Source organism: Schistocerca americana, chromosome 2, assembly GCF_021461395.2.
Source record: "Schistocerca americana isolate TAMUIC-IGC-003095 chromosome 2, iqSchAmer2.1, whole genome shotgun sequence".
Taxonomy (NCBI): domain Eukaryota; kingdom Metazoa; phylum Arthropoda; class Insecta; order Orthoptera; family Acrididae; genus Schistocerca; species Schistocerca americana.
Window position 1 is genome coordinate 1,106,627,789 of NC_060120.1, and position 20,963 is coordinate 1,106,648,751.

The 20,963-nt window shown below is 42.6% G+C and overlaps 1 protein-coding gene across 1 annotated transcript in view; it reads left to right on the forward strand.

Moving 5' to 3' along the window:
• The first annotated feature begins 313 nt into the window (after positions 1-313).
• The window catches only part of LOC124594708 (PDF receptor-like), a 371,973-nt gene continuing 351,323 nt past the window's right edge, over positions 314-20,963 (forward strand). Inside the window, exon 1 of the mRNA XM_047133075.1 lies at positions 314-493. The gene's annotated coding sequence lies outside the window, so the exon portion shown is untranslated. The remainder of the gene's footprint in view (positions 494-20,963) is intronic.

Consider the following 20,963-nt stretch of genomic DNA (forward strand, 5'->3'; position numbering starts at 1 on the left):
ATTTCAGTTTTACGTTCACCTGAAACTTGAACGCATGTTACCCTTAGGATAGTTATTGTTACTGGAAGCGGTTGCATGGGATTGTTTGCATTTCCCGACTGCCCCCTCCCCCGCCCCTACTTTCCACCGCGTGACATTCCCGTCTCTGGCCCCTGCCTCCCTTGGCGCAGCTCGGCTAAGAGTTCCGCTCCACTGCGCATGCGTACGGAGTCTGGACTGCCCCCCAAGTGGGCCATCTGCCCCCACCACCGCGCTTTCGGTCGCCTACTCAACGCGCGGCGCCAAATCGAATCAGTCGCTCGGCAATTGCCGCGCAGTTTAGGTGGTATTCGTGCAGCCTTCCCTCTCCACTGGCTGCGCACGCGGCTGCGGAGTCTGTCATAAAGCGGGACACCAAGCGTTCTCGAGCGCTCCACTGAAATGACAGCTTTTTTCCTTAGTTACTATTTCCGTTTCCGTTTTTGATTCATTTCAGCTGAGGCAAATTCTGTGGGTAAGCGATACTTCAATACTATTGCAAATTTCAGTAGTGGCTTTTAGCTGAAACATCAGAATATTGGCATTGAGATTCATGTCGGTGGCCAATATTTTTTGAGTGTTTTGAGCGCTTTTGAATTAATGATGTTTCAGGGAGTCTTCAACATGATTAGGTGTTGACCAGTTTAATAACATTTTCCGTAGAACATTCAGTCATTAAACAACGTAATACCATCGTAATAGCTCTTACCAGTCATTTTATATACACTGATCTGGAAAATAGCACGTTAGTCAAAAACAATTGGAAAGTATGACCACTTATCTACTATTGAATGCTTCTATAGTGATTGCTCCTTACATTTGTTACATGTATCTCTGACAGAGGCATAGCCTACATTTTTTGATGACGTGGAAGACACCTCAAACAAAATTTTTGTTACCATATAATGTTTTCTGGAAAGTGTGTCGTATACGTCTATTCTCTGCTGTATTTTACATTTTCGAATTCAAATAGCAGCTGGCTTAGCATTATGAATCCTTATGTCTTGACTATACATGGAATACAATTTCTTTTTAGCAAAATAGTGTTCCTCAAATTACTTTGTCTAGGTTCTGTCCAATATCAACTGAAATTTCAACTCAAAATGTTAACTATATGTGTCAACGACATTTATTCATGCGTTTATTTCCCGTGACAAATAATTTGATTGCGTGGGTCGGTTATATTTAATCCTTATCAGTTTAAAACTGCAGTATGCAGAGTTCATGAGTAGTAAGTAATAATAATAATAATAATAATATTAAAAATAATAATAATAGTAACAATAATATAGTAATAACAAATGAAGTATGAACATATAGAATTTCAGCAATTTGTCTAATTAGGACAGTGTTAAGAGACGTCTTTTAAACTACACGTTTAATGCTGCAGCTACCTTACTGTCCTTTGATATTATTCCACCGCTCCACGTTAACTATGCGCTCGTCGCGACACTGACTAATCAATCCCAGATTTTGATTTCAGCTGGAATTATTTATTTTCTATCACCTACTAACACAAAATTTCGCCCCACAAACAGTAAATTTTACAGCAACATCGCGAAAAATAAAAAATAAACACATTCCTTTCCGACTGTCCTTTCCGTGTACGCGTCTTCTCTCACCTTCGTTTAGATCATTTACACAACCACTTACTGGAACAATGCTTAAGCGCTGAAGGAGCGGGAAGTCAAGGATACTCTCCAAACCTACCGAATAACTACAGAGCTTTTACAGAACCACCAAGGAACATAGTATAGCAATATTTATAGGCCATGGCATCTTGCAGTTATGTATATCAGTAGCACAGAAGGAATCAAAAGTGGTGAAGTTGTCTTGGCAGGGAAAGGGAAGGAAATAATAGCTCAAGATTTACAGATGTGACGCAGGAAAGGAAACAGAAATGGATAGAGAAGAAAAAGAAAGCAAAGCGTAGATAGTATTGAAATGGCGTAGGTATATTGATTTACTGTTGTAAAGAATGGAGATGGTTACTGGGGATATGCCGAGAGTGAGGCTACGCAGATAATAACACCTGAAACTATAACCTCCGTTTTAAGGCTGTGATATTTAGGGTCTGATGCAGGTAACTGGATAGTATGTTACAAAGCCGTGTGAGTGAAATTGAGATGGAGAAAGGTCGAGCGAAGATACTAGACGTGTCCGATTTTATATATCAATTGTGGATTAATGATAGGCATCCGATAAACCTTGAGAGACGCTGTGGATACCAGTAACCACGAAACGTATGAAGAAACCAGAACGTGACATGTCACGTCACCTGTCACGTCACACTCAGCCGATCTGAGCACAGAGAGGATTGACGTGATCTGACGTAAAGTAAAAAGAAGATTTTCCTTGAAGAATCCATAAGGCGTTGCTGCAGTGGAATTTCGTTTCTCACCTCCTTTCGAGGCCCTTACGCACTCGCAAATCAAGCGAGTATTGTCATTCTGTGTAGCTCGCAGTGCCGTACACAGCCGTCGCATGCAGTGGCGGCGTGTCTGATCTGTGAGTTAACTACATCAGCGAAGTGACACCCCCATTAGAGGGTATTGTTCCTGCGCTTCGGAAGGCACCCCCTCCAGTCTCCTTGTAGGTCTGCCGAGGTAGCGTGTACACGTTACAGGCCTACGTGGAAAATACAACTCTTAAAGAAGAATGTTCTGTGTAGCGCGCTGCTAAGAATTTGAAAAATGATGTGAATAGTTGGCGCAGAACTGTTAGAAACTGACTGGACATTTTGAGGCACATACCTGGCAGCAACTTAAAACGTTCTTGAAATAGTTTGATGTGATCCGGACGCAGCAGAAGCTATGAAATTACATTTAACATTGCAGGCCAACAGACTACTGTTACGGGTAGGTCTCGGTTCGAGTCTTAATGTGATACAAAGTCTGGCGAAAGGAGGATGTGTTTCGTTCCAGACTAATGATATTCATTAATCTCAGAGTTTGTTACTAATAACGAGTTTGATTTACGAAGTGCGAGCCATGTTTTTTCTGAATAGTTCCTAAGTATTTTTGGGCTACGACACAGAAATTTTCCCCACTGCTAGCAACAAGAAATCCACACAACAGCTTTCCTTTCTGTTTCACATTCTCTGTAAAATATTTAAAGTTTAAAACCGTAGGCCCACAGGGCGCTGCGTTCCTTTGTCGACAACTAAAATTTATTGGTACAGAATGGCCAGCTAGTTTCACCATTAGAGAGCAATTTCAAGTGGTAATATTCTTGCTATCATTAGGATACTCACCGTCACACGATGTGCAATTAAATTTTGGTTATAACAACAGTTTTAAGCCCCTGTGGAGCCGTGGCTTTGAACTTTGTAATCTTCACATCCTTTCCCTCTCGAAAATTGGCAGCATTTATAAAAACTCAGTGTTTGTGGCTCAAATAATGTGCTATATGTCGTTCTGACACAGCCTACAGCTGAGATTCTGCAACAGGCGTTTCTTCGACTCAACAATGTGAACCTGTGATTAGTGGCTGCTTATGTACAAATGAATGAGTAAGGAAAGAAAGAAAATTGCGAAACCCTGTTAAGGGTAAACAACAGACTACTAATTTCAACCAGACCAAACGTATCCTACGCAAATCAAATGGGTCTGTGCACCATGTGATTTAACATCTTAGGTCATCAGTCCGTTAGAACTACTTTAACCTAACTAACCTAAGGACATCACTCACATCCATGCCCGAGGCAGGATTTGAACCTATGACAGCAGCAGTCCCGCTGTTCCGGACTGCAGCGCCTAGAACCGCACGGCCATCGCGGCCGGCCCTACGCAAATATTTCATAACTGAAATAGGGATGTTCGGAATTTTGATCTGAGATTTTGGCGCATGTAGTGAACAGTAGATGCGTTCCATAACACCTTCCCTCTTCCCTCTGACCAAATAAGGCAATATATCGGACACCACATCATGTAAATTTTGAATAATCCGCAAAGTGTATGAGTCACACTGATGTAAGAGTGGCAGAATACAAAACGTGTCAGTGCAGTTTATGAAACTGGCCAGTGACTCAGTCACCTGAACTACAGCAATCACAGTCAGACTCAAGCGACTACGAATACATCTCATCTGCATCTACATACATAACTCCGAAAAACACGTGGTGCATGGTGGAGGGTACCGCATACACAACTAGTCATTCCCTTCCCTGTTCCATTTGTGAATGGAGATACGGGAAACGTAAGCTCACGTAAGAGCCCTCATTTGTCTTATTAAACTGTTGCAAATGCCGGTTCTCTAAACTTCCTCAATAGCGTTTCGCAAAAGGAACGTCTTTTTCCCTCCAGGAATGCCACGAAACTTCACCGAGCATTTCGGTAATGATCGTGAATGGAACGAAAGTAACCCGTAGCAAATCTAGCCGTACGCGTCTCAACTGCTTCCCTGTATTGCTTTAAACTGATTTTGTTCGCATTCCAAACAGTGGAACAGCACTCAAGAAAGTATCGCTTGGGTGTACTGTAAGATGTCTCCTGTGTTTTGTATGTTGCCTTCTATATACATCTACATCAACATCTACATTTATACTCCGCAAGCCACCAAATGCTGTGTGGCGGACGGCACTTTACGTGCCACTGTCATTACCTCTCTTTCCTGTTCCAGTCGCGAATGGTTCGCGGGAAGAACGACTGCCGGAAAGCCTTCGTGCCCGCTCGAATCTCTCTAATTTTACATTCGTGATCTCCTCGGGAGGTATAAGTAGGGGGAAGCAATATATTCGATACCTCATCCAGAAACGCACCCTCTCGAAATCTGGACAGCAAGCTACACCGCGATGCAGAGCGCCTCTCTTGAAGAGTCTGCCACAAGAGTTTGCTAAACATCTCCGTAACGCTATCACGCTTACCAAATAAACCTGTGACGAAACGCGCCGCCCTTCTTTGGATCTTCTCTATCTCCTCTGTCAACCCGACCTGGTACGGATCCCACACTGATGAGCAATACTCAAGTATAGGCCGAACGAGTGTTTTGTAAGCCACCTCCTTTGTTGATGGACTACGTGTTCTAAGAACTCTCCCAATGAATCTCAACCTGGCACCCGTCTTACCAACAATTAATTTTATATGATCATTCCACTTCAAATCGTTCCATACGCATACTCCCAGATATTTTCCAGAAGTAACTGCTACCAGTGTTTGTTCCGCTATCATATAATCATACAATAAAGGATCCTTCTTTCTATGTATTCGCAATACATTACATTTGTCTATTTTAAGGGTCAGTTGCCACTTCCTGCACCAAGTGCCTATCCGCTGCTGATCTTCTTGCATTTCGCTGCAATTTTCTGATGCTGCAACTTCTCTGTATACTACAGCATCATCCGCGAAAAGCCGCATGGAACTTCCGACACTGTCTACTAGGTCATTTATATATATTGTGGAAAGCAATGGTCCCATAACACTCCCCTGTGGTACGCCAGATGTTAGTTTAAAGTCTGTAGACGTCTCTCCATTGATAACAACATGCTGTGTTCTGTTTGCTAAAAACTCTTCAATCCAGCCACACAGCTGGTCTGATATTCCGTAGGCTCTTACTTTGTTTATCAGGCGACAGTGCGGGACTGTATCGAACGCCTTCCGGAAGTCAAGAAAAATGTCATCTACGTGGGAGCCTGTATCTAATATTTTCTGTGTGTCATGAACAAATAAAGCGAGTTGGGTCTCACACGATCGCTGTTTCCGGAATCCATGTTGATTCCTACAGAGTAGATTCTGGGTTTCCAGAAATGACATGATACGCGAGCAAAAAACATGTTCTAAAATTCTACAACAGATCTATGTCAGAGAATAGGCCTATAGATTTGCGCATCTGCTAGACGACCCTTCTTGAGAATTAGAACTACCTGTGCTCTACTCATTTGGAACCTTCCGATCCTCAAGAGACTTACAGTACACGGCTGTTAGAAGGGGGGGCAAGTTCTTTCGCGTACTCTGTGTAGAATCGAACTGGTATCCCGTCAGGTCCAGTGTTCTTTCCTTTGTTGAGTGATTTCAGTTGCTTTTCTATTCCTTGGATACTTATTTCGTCCAGCCGTAAGGAAAAGCTGATGCTGTGACGCTCTGGATTCTTCTAGCGGTCCTACGTAACACGCAGCTCTAATAAGAGGAGTGAGCCTTTTTCACCAGGTTATCGCACTCCCGGGAAGGATATTTTAAACGACAGACTGTATCGAACTGGAGTGCGTGTCTTATTTCTGAATAAAGTTATCAGCTACATCAAGGTTTCACGGACGAGAATGAGTATAAACACATGTATTAGGAAAGCGGCAGGTGGATTTATCTGTGTTACGGTAGAAAAAATGGTGCCGCTGAAATCCAGTAAGAGCCAAGAACGTTGATATTTCAATAATGTCATAAGGGGCCAATAACAACAATTGAATCTGATTCGCAGGTAGAGAAAACTCATTTGGTAACAGAAATAATTTCTACAGCGAAAACCTGATGATACATTTATTTGCTTTTGCTTTTTCGTAGGCACAGATTGTACAACTTGAATTCACAAAATTTTAGTACGCAAGCAATGGAATCTACCAAGTTTCCAATGAAATACGGTTGATAAAGACCACCAACAATAATGGTGGGGCCCTAAAGACTGATAGTCATCTTTTTCCTGAAGTAAACAGTACACTCACTGCATAACAAAGTGTGACAAGATGCGCAATCATTTCATTTGACGTATGGCTATTATGTAGCACGCTATGGTCAGGATATGCGAAGCCTATACTCCAAAGCGCACTTAGTAAAGAGTCGGGTAAGAATGTGTTTCCTGTTGGGTAAATTATCAAATTGAATAAAGTAAAACGAGGGTAACGAAATGCAGATGATTTAGGTCATCTAATGCACAGAATTAGATTTGAAAACGGGGCACAAATAGTCGCTATTTGAATAGCTGACTCCTATTTGGATAGCTGAATGTAGTCAAAATAGAGGAATATAAAACGCAGACATTTTAGGTATTTGTCTGGAGAGCAGCCTTGCACGGAAGTGAATCAGCTTAAACGTGATGCTGCAGCAGAGTGTTGAAAATTGGATTCATGAATTTAAACTGTAAAACTACTGATTCGATACTGGGGAACGAGGCTGCGTTTGGTACAACTTGACTAGAAGAAGAGATCTGTGGGTAGGACACATACTGAACCACCAAGGAATCATTAGTTTAATTTGGTAATTGAAAGAACTGTTCGTATGAGTGTGAGGGGAGAGGGGGGAAGGGGCTAAAACTGTAGAGGGAGACTTAAGGCTTGAATTGAGTAGGCTGGTTCAGGTGGATGTAGGTTGCGACAGTTATTCAGAGATGAAAAGGCTTGTACGGGATGCACTTGCCTAGATAGATGCTTCAGACCAGTCTTTGGACTGAAGACCACAACCAGAACAACATTGGTCATGAAGGATATGGCAACAGACTTGATGACCATCCTTGCCGCATACTGGCAAGCATACAGGTTCTTTTCAACAATTACAAAGTCGGTTTTCCTGTTAACTCCAATAGCTTCCCACACTATGATCGCAGGACTTGGAGAGATGTCAGACTTGTGAATCTTTGCTTCTCGTGACTTTTCACCAGATATTTCACGAATACATTGGCTTAGATCTGACATCAGCTGACAGAAGCGAGAGAGCTCAGGGCACCACAGTGTGCCACGCAATGTCCCTGCCGACAGCTTTAAATGACTCATGCCAACTCGAGATCTGAATCCGTCTGTTCCAGACGGTTCGCAGTGCCTGTTCCGCATTCAGCTCTTATCAACCGTGTATACTCTTGAAACAATTGGAAAATTCTACAGTTTTCTCGGGGTGCAGTCCTTTTGGGAGCATCAGTGACTACCGTCATTGGCACAGTGCAGTTAAGACTCCACCTGATTGCTATTGGCTGTGCAGTCATAGTAGTACAGCAAACTATCTGTACTTTCCATGGGTAGATGCGTGCACCTCTCTCGTGCAAATGATTCAGCTTTTCTGAAAGTCCTGAGGCTGAAAATACGCGGCATGTGCACATCTCCCGCGCATGCTGCGTTGCGATCACCACCTGAAAAGCTCTAGTAACGTTAGACACACCACATAGCCGTTAAGTACTTACGCCACACATAACGTATAGGAATGTCTCTAGTCTGGACCGAAAATAAGTTAGAATAAGGATCAAATTTTAATCTATAATTCTACAGCCATGGGCATACTGGAGTAGCAAATATTTTTTCAAGGTGCTTCTAAACAGCTGTAAAACGTTCAGTGAAAGACATGTTTGTACACACCACCAGCTACTGTATAAGCTGCAATGTAATTTGTTACCACTTTTGATCTGTGCCCCTCATCTTCTAGCATTGGGCAAAAGCATTTCGCTTTCTGCTGTAATAAAAATAGTTGCCTTAATAATGACTTGAAAAATGAAACTTCATTATTTTTGGTATAAGCCACTAATACACTTTTGATAACTGGACACATCTCATCTTTACTAGTCGGCCGTGGTGGGCGACCGGTTCTAGGCACTTCAGTCCGGAACCGTGCTGCTGCTACGGTAGCAGGTTCGAATCCTGCCTCGGGCAAGGACGTGTGTGTGATTACCATAGGTTAGTCAGGTTTAAGTAGTTCTAAGTCTAGGGGACTGATGACCTCAGATGTTAAGTCCCATAGTGGTTAGAGCCATTTTTTTCATCTTTATTGCCGCTGAAAAGCCGGCATATACTCTTCTTGAGAGATCTGTCCAAGTTATTAATGTGTATCTTCACTCAATGGGCGCCAACAACGTGAGGAGCGAACTGTCCACCACAGTTGAGACAAGTACAAAAGGACATTTCAGTTTGTTAACAGTGTAATGGTAAAGTCTTGCGATAAAAACACGTCCAAGAGAGGGTTAAGTGCGAAATTACTCTAAACCTTTTTTTTCTGAAAGATACTTCGACTACATTGACTACCGACTAGCAATGTCTTTAACGGTCTAGTAACTGACGTACCCTAAGTTTTCGAAAAAGTTAACTGAAAGTTGGGAATGTGAATAAGAAAGCAAAATTTTGACAACCACTACAACCAAAATTCCCAAAGAGTTTTCGTCTCTCGCAACAGTAAGCATCTCCGAGATCACACTGGCATGAAAGCGGAGGTTGACATAAGTCCAAGAAACTGAGTTCCATCTACACATATTGTTTTAGTGAGTCTCCTCCCTTCAATATTTGCAGGGCTGCAGAAATGACAGTGTTTGAGGTGTGTGATTACGGAATAGGAAAACAAAAATGCTTCAATAGTGGAAACGCATCTCGAACGTATGAGACAGCGGTGAGATTTCCACGCCAATAATAGCAAAAAATTTTTGTAAATCACTCAAATAAAGACGCAAGTACAGTTAATTCTTGTTTTCAAGAACGATCCTGGGAGAAATACACTTAATTATATACTTATATCGCATTCTTCGACACGTTCAGCATCATGGGGCATGTTTTACACTCGCACATTATAACGTGTATCTTGCGAAACTCACTTCTCTCTGTTCGCCCTTGCGATCCAGAGCGTCCACACAAAACGGCGTCCATTTCGATGCTCTATCCCTTGACTCTCGGAACTCATTTCATACAGTTCTGCACTGTTATTTACCAAAAAAATAGGTGGTTATCGAGCATAGGATTTGATTTGTGACTGATTTTAGGAAATGCTAGGAAATTGCATTTCACAGTTCGTTCATATGGGGAGGAAAGCGACAGACGTAATTTGACAGGTATCCCAAGCGGGTGTCATTGGGCCGTTACTATTCACGAAATATGTAAACGATATACACTCCTGGAAATTGAAATAAGAACACCGTGAATTCATTGTCCCAGGAAGGAGAAACTTTATTGACACATTCCTGGGGTCAGATACATCACATGATCACACTGACAGAACCACAGGCACATAGACACAGGCAACAGAGCATGCACAATGTCGGCACTAGTACGGTGTATATCCACCTTTCGCAGCAATGCAGGCTGCTATTCTCCCATGGAGACGATCGTAGAGATGCTGGATGTAGTCCTGTGGAACGGCTTGCCATGCCATTTCCACCTGGCGCCTCAGTTGGACCAGCGTTCGTGCTGGACGTGCAGACCGCGTGAGACGACGCTTCATCCAGTCCCAAACATGCTCAATGGGGGACAGATCCGGAGATCTTGCTGCCCAGGGTAGTTGACTTACACCTTCTAGAGCACGTTGGGTGGCACGGGATACATGCGGACGTGCATTGTCCTGTTGGAACAGCAAGTTCCCTTGCCGGTCTAGGAATGGTAGAACGATGGGTTCGATGACGGTTTGGATGTACCGTGCACTATTCAGTGTCCCCTCGACGATCACCAGTGGTGTACGGCCAGTGTAGGAGATCGCTCCCCACACCATGATGCCGGGTGTTGGCCCTGTGTGCCTCGGTCGTATGCAGTCCTGATTGTGGCGCTCACCTGCACGGCGCCAAACACGCATACGACCATCATTGGCACCAAGGCAGAAGCGACTCTCATCGCTGAAGACGACACGTCTCCATTCGTCCCTCCATTCACGCCTGTCGCGACACCACTGGAGGCGGTCTGCACGATGTTGGGGCGTGAGCGGAAGACGGCCTAACGGTGTGCGGGACCGTAGCCCAGCTTCATGGAGACGGTTGCGAATGGTCCTTGCCGATACCCCAGGAGCAACAGTGTCCCTAATTTGCTGGGAAGTGGCGGTGCGGTCCCCTACGGCACTGCGTAGGATCCTACGGTCTTGGCGTGCATCCGGGCGTCGTTGCGGTCCGGTCCCAGGTCGACAGGCACGTGCACCTTCCGCCCACCACTGGCGACAACATCGATGTACTGTGGAGACCTCACGCCCCATGTGTTGAGCAATTCGGCGGTACGTCCACCCGGCCTCCCGCATGCCCACTATACGCCCTCGCTCAAAGTCCGTCAACTGCACATACGGTTCACGTCCACGCTGTCGCGGCATGCTACCAGTGTTAAAGGCTGCGATGGAGCTCCGTATGCCACGGCAAACTGGCTGACACTGACGGCGGCGGTGCACAAATGCTGCGCAGCTAGCGCCATTCGACGGCCAACACCGCGGTTCCTGGTGTGTCCGCTATGCCGTGCGTGTGATCATTGCTTGTACAGCCCTCTCGCAGTGTCCGGAGCAAGTATGGTGGGTCTGACACACCGGTGTCAATGTGTTCTTTTTTCCATTTCCAGGAGTGTAGTAGATAACACCGTAAGCTTCGTGAAGCTATTAGCAAATGTTTATGTTGTCTATTGAAAGGTTGAAACCACAGAAGACAGTACCTAATTGCAGGAAAACCAGCAGAGAATCGAAAGTTATACCATGGACTGGCAGGTGTCCTGAATGTGATGGTGGTTGGTTTGAGGGGCGCTCAACAGCGCGGACATCAGCGCCCGTACAAAGTCCCAATCTTTACACAGTCCAATCTGGCCCCTTTCACGAGTTACGAGGAGCTGATAAGGAAAACACAAACACCCAGGTCCCGGGCAGAGAAAATCCTAAACCCGGCCGGTAACCGATCCCGTGACCTCGTGATCCAGAGGCAGCAATGGTAGCCATTTTTTTCTTGTTCGTTATTGTTCGTTGTATTTGGTCGTAGTGGACATCACATGACATCTGTTGACGTTCGTCGTTGGTCCCTTACCTCAATTTTTCTATTACAGAAACCAGACAGCTCTCTGACCGAACACGCTGAGCTACCGTTCCGGTATCCACTGGACCATGAGCTGATGTCCTGAATGTGAATAAGTGTTACCTGTAGCACACAGACGTACCGAAACATCCATTACTGTTAGACTGCGCTACTGACGATGAATCACTGTAAACTGGAGCTAACATAAAATATCCATGAGTTATAGGAAGAAAACAGGTATCAGGGTGAGATTCGTTGAAAGACTTTTTTAAGGGGGGTAGGATGTCAAACGGGCCGACTTGGAACAGGAGAGGCACCACAGGACATTTTAATTTCCACCGTCTATACTTTTACAAATAAAGTCATAAAACTTTGTCAGCATGACCAGGAAGGATTCGGGATTCACACTCATAGCAGTGGAAGTTCAAAAATATAACAAAATACATTTTTTACTTGTGAAATTTCCTCATTCTTTCGCTTACTATTGGCTGCATTTGTTGCTATAGGTACATTTTTCTTCACAAGTAAGAGAGATTCTTTGATGAATTTTGCACAGCATACAAACCATACTTACAGGTGTATGAAATTGTAGAATTTTCCAAATTTATTGTGCTAAAAATTGAGATAACTAACTACACAATTTGATTTTTTCGAAACATAAAGTGTGAAACGTAACAGCGCATTTATTTTTTCATAAATTAAATATATTCTAGAGTTTCGGACACCTGTAAGTATGGTTTGTATGCTGTGCAAAATTCATCGAACAGTCTCTCTTACTTATGAAGAAAAGTGTACCTATAGCAACAAATGCAGCCAATTGTAAGTGAAAAAACGATGAAATTTTACATGTAAAAAAATTATTTTCTTATGTTTAATAACTTCTGCTGCTACGAGTGTGAATCCTGAATCTTTTCTGGCCATGGTGACAAAGTTTTATGAATTTACTTGTAAAACTATAGACAGTGGAAATTAAAGAGCCCTGTGGTGCCTCTCTTGCTCCAAGACGGCCCGTTTGACGTCCTACCCCTCTTAAGACATATCATCCAAGAAATAAATAGGTTACAAAACACTACTTCCACTGATTGTTGCCTATCAGTTTGGGATCTTTGAGTTTGGACTGATGGAAGAGCTGGAGATGGTCGGACGGAAAGCGGCGCGTTTCGTCATTGGAGAGACGACATAACGGACATGCTCAACAAGAAGAATTTACTGTAGAAAATCCTCCCACATAGATCCTGAGATGCATCCAAGAGTAAAAAAGAAAAAAAGGTAAATTAGATCACACACGGGTTTTTTACTGCTAGTCGTCCTTCTCATCCACCATTCACTAACAGGTTCAGATGGCTCTGAGCACTATGGGATTTAACATCTGAGGTCATCAGTCCTCTAGAACTTAGGACTACTTAAACCTCACTAACCTAAGGACATCACACGCATCATGCCCGAGATAGGATTCGAACCTACGACAGTAGCGGTCGCGCGGTTCCAGACCGAAGCCCCTAGAACCGCTCGATCATACAGGCCCGCACTGATACAGGAAAAAGGGAAAGTCCTGTGCTACAATATGCAGCCTCCAACACTAGTCGGAACTACATGATGAATAGTATGCGGACACTTATTAGTGAGTGTCCACCGTTCACCTTCATTTTCAGCGAGATTTCTGAATGCCTCTGGAGGAACAGCAGCCCATTTCTCCTTAAGAGCCGAAATCAGAAATGGCGTCTGGAGTGAAATCAACGTTCTAACTCACCCTAATGTTGGTCCACTGGGACTCTGGGCAGACCAGCCCATTTGAGGAGCGTTAAAGCCAGCTTTCACCAGTGTGCGACAGCGCGGCACGCGGCAGCGTATTCCGCGGTGACGCGGCGGCTCGCGGAACTGGCGGCAGACACCACCGGTAGCCAGTACTGACCACCACAGAGGTGCGCCTGAGGAGCCACAGAAACGCGCGGTGCATTTGGTTAACTGTGCCGTAAAGTGTACGAAAGGAAGACGAAGTTGGATGAGGACTTACAAATATTCTATTTTCCTTACGAAACATTCTTTCATATATTTCACGAACTTTGAGGTTCGCCGATGACATTGTAATTCTGTCAGAGACAGCAAAGGACTTGGAAGAGCAGTGTCATGAAAGGAGGGTATAAGATGAACATCAACAAAAGCAAAACAAGGATAATGGAAGGTAGTCGAATTAAGTAGGGTGATGCTGAGGGAATTAGATTAGGAAGTGAGACACTTGAAGTAGTAAAGGAGTTTTGCTATTTGAGGAGCAAAATAACTGATGATGGTCAAAGTAGGGAGGATATAAAATGTAGACTGGCAATGGCAAGAAAAGCGTTTCTGAAGAAGAGAAATTTGTTAACATCGAGTATAGATTTAAGTGTCAGGAAGTCGTTTCTCAAAGTATTTGTATGGAGTGTAGCCATGTATGGAAGTGAAACACGGATGATAAATAGTTTGGACAAGAAGAGAATAGAAGCTTTCGAAATGTGGTGCTACAGAGGAATGCTGAAGATTAGATGGGTAAATCACATAACTAATGAGGAGGTATTGAATAGGATTGGGGAGAAGAGAAGTTTGTGGCACAACTTGACTAGAAGATGGGATCGTTTGGTAGAACATGTTCTGAGGCATCAAGGTATCGCTAATTTAGTCTTAGAGGGCATCGTGGGGGGTAAAAATCGAAGAGGGAGGCCAAGAGATGAATACACTAAACAGATTCAGAAGGATGTAGGGTCGTTTCTCATAGTATTTGTATGGAGTGTAGCCATGTATGGAAGTGAAACATGGACAATAAATAGTTTGGACAAGAAGAGAATAGAAGCTTTCGAAATGTGGTGCTACAGAGGAATGCTGAAGATTAGATGGGTAACTCACATAACTAATGAGGACGTATTGAATAGGATTGGGGAGAAGACAAGTTTGTGGCACAACTTGACTAGAAGAAGGGATCGGTTGGTAGGACATGTTCTGAGGCATCAAGGTATCGCCAAATTAGTATTAGAGGGCATCGTGAGGGGTAAAAGTCGAAGATGAAGGCCAAGAGATGAATACACTAAACAGATTCAGAAGGATGTAGGCTGCAGTAGGTACTGGGAAATGAAGAAGCTTGCACGGGATAGAGTAGCATGGAGAGCTGTATCAAACCAGTCTCAGGACTGAAGACCACAACAACAACAACATATTTACGTCTGATAAATTACCATTCCCCGGTTGTTCCCTGCCGCGTTACACAGAGTGTCCCAGAAACACCGATAGGCTTTAGGGACAGGTTCCTAATACAGAAACAAGTAAAAAAAAGTCTAGCAAACATCGGCTCTGAAATGCATACCTTACAAGGTATGAACACTTGTCCATCTTACATATTATGAAACACACATCCTGTACTGCAAGATGTTAGCTTTCCATATTTTCGGAGGATGAAATACTACCGAACACAAGAACAAATGTATAGTAAACATGGGGACTAAAATGCATAGTTTAAAGAGCTACTAGCACTTGTTGATCTTCAGTTGTGTGAAAGAAATCTCTTTTATTGAACAAGAGCATTTCAGATCCCATGTTTACTAGACATATTTTTCTCTTTTTGGTTTGTACTACACCCTCCAAAAATATGAAAAACAAAGCGTTGGCAGTAGAAGAGATGTGTTTCACAGTATCGAAGATGAAAATGTGCTCATATCTCTGAAGGTCTATGCTTTAGGGACCTCGTTTACTAGACATTTTTCTTGTATTGGCGTAAGGAACCTGTTTCTAAACTTTGTCGGCGTTTATTTAGGACAGCCTGTATTTTGAAAATCAATCGCGCCAGAATGAAAACTTGCTACTATTTTCATAACAGCTTTTCATATTGCAATTTTCAATACATAGATACAGTTTGCTATGATGCTAGTACATTACCTTTTAAGCAGTAGGATTTTATTTATAACTGAAAGTGGCTCACATTTGATCCTTAGTATTTGCTACATTAAGATCACGTGTTTCAACCACGCTGTAAGTGTTAATTATTGAAACAATCAATGAAGTTGTATCACAATACGCCACTCCATCTCTAAACTGTTATTAATGTTATCATAGTCAAGACAGACATAAAGCCAGCACCCACCTACCACAGTCCACATGCCTTCGAACGCCACATATAATGAAAGGACTGAAAGAATTCATAACATAAAAGGAATTATTCAGATAGTTAAGGGTCACGAAAATTTGAAATCTAATGAGAGACTGGAATTTGGTAACAGGGGTAGCTATAGAAAATAGTAAGAGAACATCGCTCAGGCGAATGAATGAAGGGGAAGCCGCCTGGTAGAATTTTGCACAGAGCATAATTAAATCATCGCTAACACTTTGCTTAAAACTCATGCAAGAATGATGCATACGAAGGGTCAGAGGAAAAATTAAAAAGTCACTTTCCTTCCGTAACTGAATTATTTTCAGAGTTCGGTTTGGATAATAGGCATCTGCTGAGAAGCTGAAACTGGAAAAAATCGATTCCAGAGATATTAGCATTCAAATTTTGATGCAAGGTGAATGAACCAAGCATTCGATGTATTCGTTCGACTTCTATGTTCTTCCAACACACGAATCATTTTTTTGTTTATCCTGAATACATTGTGAAAAAGAGCATAAGTGAAGTGATGTTATTCCTTCCTCACTTCATCACTCATACCATGGATGAGGGCACAGAAGAGCTGTATACAGGGTATCCCAGGGCCAGTGGTCAATATTCAGGATCTGACAGGAAAAAGCTTGCAGCAGAAGAGCTAATTTTCACAGTATGGGAGACGAAGTGCCCATAGCTCTTAAGGAATGCATTTTAGAGCCCATGTGTACTAGAACTTTTAGCTTCGAATGATCTTGTCATATCTCTGACTATTTACCATTCCTCCTGGGACGCCACGTACATTTTGTGATTCTGCCAGTGGTCAAAACAAAAACTTCACTCCCTTCTGCTTTATTCATTATGTAACTTTCAATCAAATTAGTGGCTTAAGGAAAATAAAAGTTATATTTATTTTGCAAATCAAGAATGTCTAGGAGGATAATTGAAGGTTGCTAGTTATTCTTGCTTTGCTGTTTTGCACCTGTAAATGATAAATGTCGAGTATAGCAAAATGAAACTAAAAATAAAAACTTTGGAACAAATGGAAGCAAATGTACGAATATAAAGAGCTCAGATGGTAAACTAAAACTAAGTAAAGGAGAAAAGGCTGTGAGGTGGAAGGAACAGAGGGGCTATACAAACTAACACGAACACAATGCTAGATTCCTGTGAAACGTCTGAACACGCGAGGCCATACTGATGTCTACAACTTGTCTTAGTAGACAGACTGAAGAAAGGCAAATCTGTGTTTATAGCATTCCTAGATTTAAAGAACGCTGTTGACAATCTTAACTGAAATACTCTCTTTGAAGCTCTCGAGGTATCAGGGATAAAACACTGGGACACAAGATATTGTATAACTTGTACATTAACAAGACTTGAAAGGAAGCAGTAGTTGAGAAGACAGAAGTAGAGAAGATATAAAATGCAGACTGACAGTAGCAAAAGAAAGGCACAACGTGTCTAATAGAAGGGATTGGTATTGACAAGACCTATCCGGAGGCACCAATAAATTGTCAGTTTAGTAATGCAGGCAGAATTGTAGAGAGAGAGAGAGAGAGAGCGAGACCAAGGTTCAACAACGGTAAGTGCAGGGTGCAGTGGTTATGTAGAGATGTGGAGGCTAGCACAGGATAGACTACTATGGAGCACAACAAGCAAAATAGTGAAACGAATTGCTTTTGGTTGACGCAGTCCAGCAAAAACTAGTCACCTTCGATTAGCTAGGCCAGTGATTTGTTTATTGCCAGAACATTTGTTTAATATAGAATGTAGTGCGTACCACTTGTTATGTACTTCCATATAAATTTCTATTACTCACTGCAAACAGGTTTATATTAGGATAAAGTTACAAGTTATGATTTAGTTTCCTTATAGCGTCAGTCAGAAAATGATACTGTTGAACAACTGTGTTGGACACTTCGCAATATGTGGCATTTTGTGTAAGATATAAATTCCTTCAGGAACTAATAACCGATGAGTGGTTACGTACTGTCTATGATTTAATGCACTGGAGGTTTTCAAACCGTGAAGGAATCATCGATGACAAATATATCGTAATGCAGTTCTGCAACTGTTGCAATACGTATTTGGTGCAGGGGAGACTTTTCCTCTGACTTTAGATGCCATATGGCCATTCTGAAGCCTATTAAAGGATGCACCAGCGTCGTTTGAAACAAATTTTAATTACTGTTTGCCTCGGGAAAGCAGATTAATCGAAATATAAATACGACGTTTTGACAAACAAATATAGACACGACCGCTGTATCATTAAGGCTTACGTGGTAACTGTTACGCTAGTAGTTGTAAGTGGTCCTGTTTAGCTACTTGCAACACTGGGATCAATGGGAATGCTGTCTAGAATGCTATATTATCCTCCATAATTTGTGGATACTGGAGACGCTGCACAGAATTTAGAATTTGGTTCACTATGCCAAGGTGTTTCGCAAGGATGAGATCAGGAATGTAAAGACATTGACTTATCAGAGGCTATATACCTTGCCTTTAAAGACCTTTCTGCCGATGCTAGAATGAATAATTGGCAAACTAATGTCATTACATCTAGTTATAAAGTATTATAACTCATGCAAATAAAGGAAATGCCTTACGCAAATCCAAGTAAAAAATACTTGTAGATACTTAGCATCTACATCCTTTGTCATCCACCAAATTGGTTTCGATTTAAGCCCTGTAGGTGTGTATGGAATACTGTAAATGTTAACGTGTTCCGTGTTACTGGGCTTCTCGTTTCAGGCCAGCCGGAGTGGCCGAGGGGTTCTAGGCGCTTCAGTCTGGACCCACGCGACCGCTACGGTCGCAGGTTCGAATCCTGCCTCGGGCATTGATGTGTGTGATGTCCTTAGGTTAGTTAGGTTTAAGTAGTTTTAAGTTCTAGGGGACTGATGACATCAGATGTTAAGTCCCATAGCGCTCAGAGCCATTTTTTCTCGTTTCTCGTGTTGTCAAATCCACTGAAAAAGTACGTGTATCCATTGTAGAAAGCTATAGGTACTTCCATACCTTGAGAGATAAAAAAGTTACCCATATTTATCACGCGACAAAATACGTAACTTTTTTACTTTTCGCGAGTTATCATTTGCAAAAAACCGCGTTTCGGTATCTTGAACTATTTACGAAATTTTGTGACTGTTACGACCACGTGACTGCCAACGCACGTCCACCGATATGTGGTTCCATATCTCGAGAACTATTGTTCTACTCTCATCGGTAAACACAATTTCGATATCTTCGCTACATGTCATATGCAGTAATGTATCAGCTAAAATAAACCGTAAGCGAAGTATACGAAGTGCGACTTTAGCTCTGCAAAGTCAATGAAACTTCCTGTAAAGGATTACTTAAAAAGAGATACAGCTAGTAAAAATGATGAATAGTGAAAGAAATTCAATGTTTCATTCAGCAAATATATCAGGCTGTAAAATGCAGACCAATCAAACTTTTTTCACCAAATAATTTCCTTGAAATTGGGTGGTACGTATTTCACACCGTCTGACTGGCTGCGCCACCGCTACGTCGACAGTTCCGTGTGCCCCAGGTTCTCTATAGCTGAAGACTCGCTCGGTGCGTTCTGTGATTGGATGCACGTGCGGTGCGGTGCGCGGCAGCGGCAACAGTTCGACAGCTACGAACTGCGATGCAAAGCCTGCTATACTGCTTTGCTGAGGATGTTTCCATGGCAACTTGACGTTGCCACAGGGTTTCGACGCGTGGCAGCCCCTAATGGTATACGGACCTTATATCACTCATAAAGCACTGTCTCACAGATGCCGCATTACGAGAGGGAGCATAGTCACGTTTACACAATCATTGTCTCCACACAGTTCCATTATGCAGTACCCAATACTGTTAAACGTGTTCGGTTCCTCCCGAATATAGTTTAGTCTTAAGCACACTAAGGGGAGCACACGATAGCCCTGATAAACATGCCCCTATCTTAATACAACCGCCTCCTTACTTCAGTCTTGGCATTGCACTCTCCATGGGTTGCCACCGGCTATAGCTTGGTTCATAACTCCAAATCACTCATTACGTCATTCACTGTCCAGTGGCATCACTCTTTGTAGCATCTCAGGTATCACTTGACACTGAGTACATAAATGTATGTTATGAGCTACCCACCCTTTGCACTCCTTTTGATTTAAAAGCCTGTGCATACTTTTTGTGCTAGCTTGACTCTTTGTAGCACTTTGGAACTCATGAGTATTTCCTCCCGCTGATTTTTTTTTACAACTATACTTCACAATGCTTGATGATCTCCGTCTATCAGTACGTGAGGTTTGCCGTGGTCTTGGTTTCACTGTGACTGATTCTTTGCATTTTCACTTCACAATCATATCACCAACAGTCGACTTGCAGCTTTACAAATATCACTGATGGGTTCTGATTTATGTCACATCCAGTAATTAGTCCATGTTCACTGAGCTGTCCTTACTAACCTACTGCTTCTTTGCTGAAAACACAGTACCTGCCATCTCCTTTTATACTTGTATGTCAGCCTGTCGTCAGATATAGTGGTCAGTTCCGCTCTACCTAGGGGTTTCTGAATACTTTTGTTTGGATGTAGTACGTGCAGCTCTTCACGATACTCAATCATTTGTAAGTATTTTTATGTATGCATAACCACTACAATCTACAGCCATTTGAATCTACTTACTGTTGTCTGGTCTTGGTTAACCGGCATTAATTCTTCATCTGTTACAAATATAGGTCTGTATTGTTTATTGCCTATGTTTCTATTTCATGTACTGCTGTGCTACATGCGAATACCTTCAGAAGAGATACCGAAACACTTTCATTTATTTTCGATGATAACGTACTGCTCTTTTCACATAGCTTTTCCCTGTCTTTCACACTACACATGTATAGCATTATGTCTGATCATGTTCCATTATTTTGCTCCCCAAATTGAAAACAAAGTGTATACTATTCTATTCTGTCATTTCCCTACCCAGTCCCCTCTGCACCACCCACGTTAATTCGACTGCATTCCGGTATCCTTGTTTGACTTTCATTTATGCTCATCATAGAACCTCTTTTAGCTGAGATTTGTCATGGCCGAACAAGCTTATATTGGACTGTCGTGTACCACTATCATTGTTTCCGTATCTCTTGTTCAGTGCTGCGTATTCTACTGGAAACAACGATAGCCGGTAACGTCTCTGTTTAAGAGTTTTATTTGTAGAACGTG